We start from the raw sequence: 5,849 nt of genomic DNA on the forward strand, positions 1-5,849 counted from the left end.
CAGTGGGGAAAAAAATAAAGCTTTGAAATGTTACTTCTGTGTTGTCTTTTTTTTTTTTCTGTTTCTTAGTCCATCCACCTTTCTTCTGTTCTTTCTTTTTGTTGAGAACAGCTTTTTCTTCAATAAATAAATTTTTAGAATGTCCGACATATTTTGAAGCAAAATTAAGTCTCTTCTTAGATTTACTGACATTCTTCAAACTGGGGTTTAACTTTTCTTTATTAAGAGAGCACATGCCTGCGTTTTCTTCCCCTCAGTGCAGAATTATTTCATTTCAGAGCGAGACGAGCCAAGTCCTCTGCCGACGCCTGTCAGCCAGCCTCTTGTGATCCTACCGCCACGATGTTCCCACAGCCCAAAAAGCGGTCCTCAGCCACAGTCCTCAGCGGGAGATTCCCCACAGACACTGGTCGCTTGTCCCCCGATGAGGTCTCTGATGCTAGATCAACTCTAGTACGAAATCCATCAGCAACCTGGGCCCCGTTTCTGTTCAATGCTTTAGTAGCCACTCTCTCATCCTTAAGCACAACATACTAGTAAGCATTCATATTTTTCTGATCAGGATGAATTTTATGTTTTACTACAGCCAAATTTTTGGATATAGTTCCCTCTGCTGGAATCACAGAACAAAAGTGTACAGATTCTATTGGGCCATACTTTTTTTTTTTTTAATGACTTTAGCTCTTCTTATTACATGTGACAGGAGAATTAGCCACACCGTTCTCTCATTCTTTTATCTCTCTTCTTGGTTGATTTGAATTTTCTTCCTTTGATTGAAAACTGTGTGATATACATCATCCAGTACTTTTTAAAATATATATTTTTATTGATTTCAGAGGGAGGGAGAGATAGAAACATCAATGATGAGAATCATTGATTGGCTGCTTCCTGCACACCCCCTATTGGGGATCGAGTCTGCAACCCAGGCATGTACCCTGACTGGGAATCGAACCGTGACCTCCTTGTTCATAGGTTGATGTTCGACCACTGAACCACATGGGCAGGGCCATCAAGTACTTTTTTTTATCTGCTGCTATCACACCAGATTAAGAATTTTCCCTTTTCTGCGCTTGTTTCTGGTGAATTTATCCTTCTAAATCAGCACTTGCTAGAGCGCCGTTTGCCAAATTTTTGTCTGCATCAAAAAGTTTCTTTTTCACTTAGGCTTTTTTGCAGATTCTTGCAAACGCGGTCTTTGAACTTGGGGTGCATTTTCTTCTTCCTCATCCTGCTCCCTTTGGGGGCCATTCTCAGCCCGAGACCTCCCAGAGCTGCAGCACATGAGCCCGTATGTCTGGGTCCAGGCAACTTCCCCGAAAATTTTTTTATTGAGATATAAATCGACATATAAAATTGTATAAGTTCTCTTTTTCTTTTCTTGTGATGTCTTTGTCCGGTTGTGGTGTCATGATGATATTGCCCTCATGGAATGAGTGGGGAGTGCTCCCCTCTTTACTATTTTGTTGGTAAGCGTTTTTAAAACTGGTATGAACGTTTCTTTAAATGTTTGGTAGGATTCACCAGTGACGCCAGTTGGGCCTGAGCTCTACTTTGTGGGTAAGACACTCCCAGGGCTGGTCTCTCTGGTCCTCCCTCCTGCGTTGGCCAGGGCGCTCAGGAGGACCCCTGGAGGAATGGGCCCAGTGGCCGGGCTTCTGGGCTCTGAGAGGAGGAGGGAGGTGAGGTCTTCCTGTTCCGTGTGTTGGAGTTCTCTGTAAGCCCTGCTTTCCATTGTGGTCCCCTCCCTTGAGCGGGGTTGTGGGCGCTGGTTTGCTGGTTTGCTCTTTCCGGAACCCCCCTGGCCTGCTCGGTCGGGAGGGGCCAGCGGCCTGGTGCACAGAACCGCGAGGAGGGGCACCCAGCGCTGATTAGGCTCCCGCTTCCTCCTGTCACAGCCCTTCCTGCACCCCCAGGGCCAAGGAGCCGAAGCCCCCAGCCTTTGAGGTTTTGCAGTGAAAACTGGTCAGTTCATCGCTTCCCTCCTCGCTGGGTTAGAAACAGGGTTTTGATGAGAAGACTTTTTTGTTTCGTTTTGCTTTTAATCCGTCACGTGAGTAAGTACACGCACACCTGTTTTCTAGTTTCCAACAGAGCTGTTTGCTACGGTCCACTTTTCCTTCCTTTTGTTCCTTGTCACACGCCCCCACCCCACCCCCTTTTGGATCCTTTTACTGTCACTCGTGGGGTTTGGTAGGGGGTGAGGCGACCTGTGTGGTCGATGGGTCATCTTACCTGGAGGCCACCGTCTCCTATGTAAGGCTTTGGCTTAAACCTATTCTGTTATCTGCACTTGCAGAAGTCTGTCCTCGAGGGTGTGGCTGTTTTAGATTCTAAGCAGACGCGGTAACCTTGGGCTGGAAACCACCTTCTAGTCTCCTCACCGGAATATTTGAAGGCGTGTATGAGTCAGGATTCCAGGTCACAAAGGACAGAGAGCCAGTGTCACGTGCTTCGACAAAACAGGCCTTTAACATTCTGATCTAAAGAAAGGCCCCGGGAGGAGGCTCTCAGGCAGGCCCTCCCGGCCCTGCTCCAGGCTCCCCTCCTGCCAGCTCGGCATCCCCAGAGGGAAAGGATCTGCTCTTTCCCGTGGTCTCAGCAGAAGTGCCAGGCGGGGAGGGGGCGGGGGCGGAGCTCCTCTCTGAACTCAGAGCCGGGCACCTGATTGGCTGGCAGGGTGGAGTGGTCACCCTCGGAGGGAGGGGAAGGGGGACCTTAGACTCCAAACACCACCTGGGCCAGAGCGAGTGAGGAGGGGTCGTTCCCCGCAACAGCATCGCAGTGCTGATACCAGCAGCAGGAACAGATGCTGGGCAGGCAAAAGTAACAGGTGTTCTACTGCAGGCTAATCACACCGCCTCTTCGCCTTGATGTAAATTAAACCCTTAGCTCCGTGCCTGGAACCTTAAAACACGAGCCGTCTTTGCTGTCGTGATTATTGTCATTATTACTGGGGAGACGCTGTGGCTTGCCTTTTTATCCTTCAGAACTAATTCCTTTGCCAGGGACACAGACGGGCACAGAGCCATGGCCCCCCTCAGCCCCCTGGGACCCGAAGATGGCAGCCAGGCTCAGGGCTGCGGCCCCTGATCACAGGCTCCTCTCGCCAGGTGGGTCTCCCTCCTTATCAAGTCAAGTCAAGGCCCAGTTCATCCCTGCCTCCTCCTCCAGGCAGCCTTCCTGCACGCCTCGCTGAAGAGCACCCGTGGAACACTTTGCCACCTATTGGCACTGTCTGCTCAAAGAAGTGATTCACTGCTTGGGACCAGGGCCTGGGTCTCGCGTGCCTTCAGTCACACCCCTTCTTCCCCTCCTCTCTTCCTCCCAGGCCCATAATGCAAATCCGGCCACACAGCAGGATCCAGTAAGTACCAGGCGATTCTGGTGTCTGGCTGGTGCCATGGCCTGGAGGGCAGGGCCCAGCCTGTTGGAGGACATCAGAACTTGGGACAGTCGGGTCATCGCTGTCCGTTAGGAATTGAGCTCAGCTGCCAGTAACCGGCAGAGACTGCTCTGCGTGTCCCCAAAGTCAGCCTCCCCTATTCCTTAGTAAAAGAACTCCAATGTTTTAGAACCCCAGTTTTTAAAAATGTAAATCTCAATACTTTATTTAATAGCAGGACTTTAAAGGAACTTTTATTATGAAAATTTTATAATCTATTCAGAAGTCGAGATAATGGTATAATGAACTTCCATGTACCCACCACTTAGCAATTGTTAACATATGCTAATCGTGTTTCATCAATTACATCCCTCCCACCACTGGGTTATTTGGAGACAAAGTCAAACATCATATCATTTCATCCATCAATTCAATATGTATTTCTTAAAGGTAGTCTTTGAACACACACACACACACACACACACACACCATATAAAACACAAAACCTTTTCATCTCTAAAACACAATGATAATTCCTTATATCATCACATAGCCACTCATGCTCGTATTTCCCCAGCTGTCTCATTTTTAAAAAATTTATTTTTGTTAAACCTCACCTGAGGATATTTTCCCATTGATTTTTAGAGAGAATGGAAGGGAGGGGGAGAGACAGAGAAAGAGAGAAACATCAATGTGCGAGAAACACATCGCGTCCCCTCCTCTCCCTGACCAGGGCTGGGGATTGAGCCTGCAACAAAGGTACGTGCCCTTGACCAGAATTGAACCTGGGGCCGTTCAGTCTGCGGGCTGATGCTCTATCCACTGAGCCAAACCGGCTAGGGCTCATAATTTTTTTTTTTTAAGAGCTGATTGTTTCAACAAGATCCAAACACACAAGATTCAGATATTGCATGAGTAGAACTCCAATTGTATTCAGGGGGCAGGGTGTGCAGCGAAAGGCGGGCATTTCCCCACTTCCTTGTGTCTCAGTTTGACCAAGGAGGCAGCAGTGGGAGCGTGGAGGAGGCTTCTAAGAAGAAGCCTTCAAAGGCGCTGTAGTGGGAGATGAGCGCCTTCTCTTCCCTGCTTCCTTCTCCTGCTCGTGGAGCGGGACGTATGACAGTAGGACCTAACTTTCCACTCCACTGTTACTTCCCGTCTTTATTATCAATCATTTAAGGTTAGGTTCAGTTTTAAGAAATAGGAAACAAAAAATATCTTTTTAAAGTCATAGTTTAAACATAATAGAAATTATTTTTCTCTCTCACATAAAATAAGCCTAGAGGTGAGCAGTCCATGGCTAATACAGTGGTCCCACAGAGTCAGAGAGTATTAGATATCTATGGCTGTGTAATTACACCCCAAACTTAGAAGCATGAAACCACAATTGATTACCTATTCCAGTTCTTGAGGGTCAGACATCTGGGATTCACGTGGCCCGGGCTGCAGTCATTCCTAGCTTGACTGAGTCTGGAGAAGACATGGGTTTCTGGCTTCAGTTCCCAGCCATGTGCGTCTCTCCAAAGGGCAGCTCAAGGCAGTAAGAAGGAGCCAGAGCGAGCGCACACTCAAGGCGGAAGCTGGTCTTCCCTCAGTCTCAGAAGTGAACACCCCTAGGCCTCTTTTCTCCTTCCTGTCCTGGTGGCTCCTGCCTGTCACCCCTGCTCCACCATCCTGACCTGTAACTTGTCTCATATTCCCTCTCCACCAGCCTTCTTTTTTTTTCTTCTTAAACTCTCACCTGACCCAAAGGACATGTTCATTGATTTAAAAAAAAATTCATTTCTTATTTTTTCTTTACTAAGTTATTATATATGTGTCCTTATCCCTCCATTGCCCCCCCCCCCACACACACACACACTCATGCCCTCACCCCCCTGGTGTCTGTGTCCATTGGTTAGGCTTACATGCATACAAGCCCTTTGGTTGATCTCTCCCCCTCACCCCCACCCTTCCCTACCTTCCCTCAGGTTTGACAGTCTGATCGATGCTTCTCTGTCTCTGGATCTGTTTTTGTTCATCAGTTTATATTGTTCATTATATTCCACAAATGAGTGACATCATGTGATATTTATCTTTCTCTAACCATGTGATATTCTTTCTCTACCTGGCTTATTTCACTTAGCATAATGCTCTCCAGGTCCATCCATGCTGTTGCAAATGGTAAGAATTCCTTCTTTTTTACCGCAGCATAGTATTCCATTGTGTAGATGTATCACGGTTTTTTTATTCCACTCATCTGCTGATGGGCACTTAGACTGTTTCCAAATCTTAGCTATGGTAAACTGTGCTTCTATGAACATAGGGGTGAGTACATCCTTTCTGATTGGTGTTTCTAGTTTCTTGGAGTATATTCCTAGAAGTGGGATCACTGGGTCAAATGGGAGTTCCATTTTTAGTTTTTTGAGGAAACTCCATACTGTTCTCCACAGTGGCTGCACCAGTCTGCATTCCCACCAGCAGTGCA

The 5,849-nt window shown here is 47.4% G+C and overlaps 1 pseudogene; it reads right to left on the reverse strand.

The window, feature by feature from the left end:
* Positions 1 to 264: 264 nt before the first annotated feature.
* Positions 265 to 1,303, reverse strand: LOC102261083 (annotated as a pseudogene).
* Between the last annotated feature and the right edge of the window lie 4,546 nt (positions 1,304 to 5,849).

Source organism: Myotis brandtii, unplaced genomic scaffold, assembly GCF_000412655.1.
Source record: "Myotis brandtii unplaced genomic scaffold, ASM41265v1 scaffold280, whole genome shotgun sequence".
NCBI lineage: Eukaryota > Metazoa > Chordata > Mammalia > Chiroptera > Vespertilionidae > Myotis > Myotis brandtii.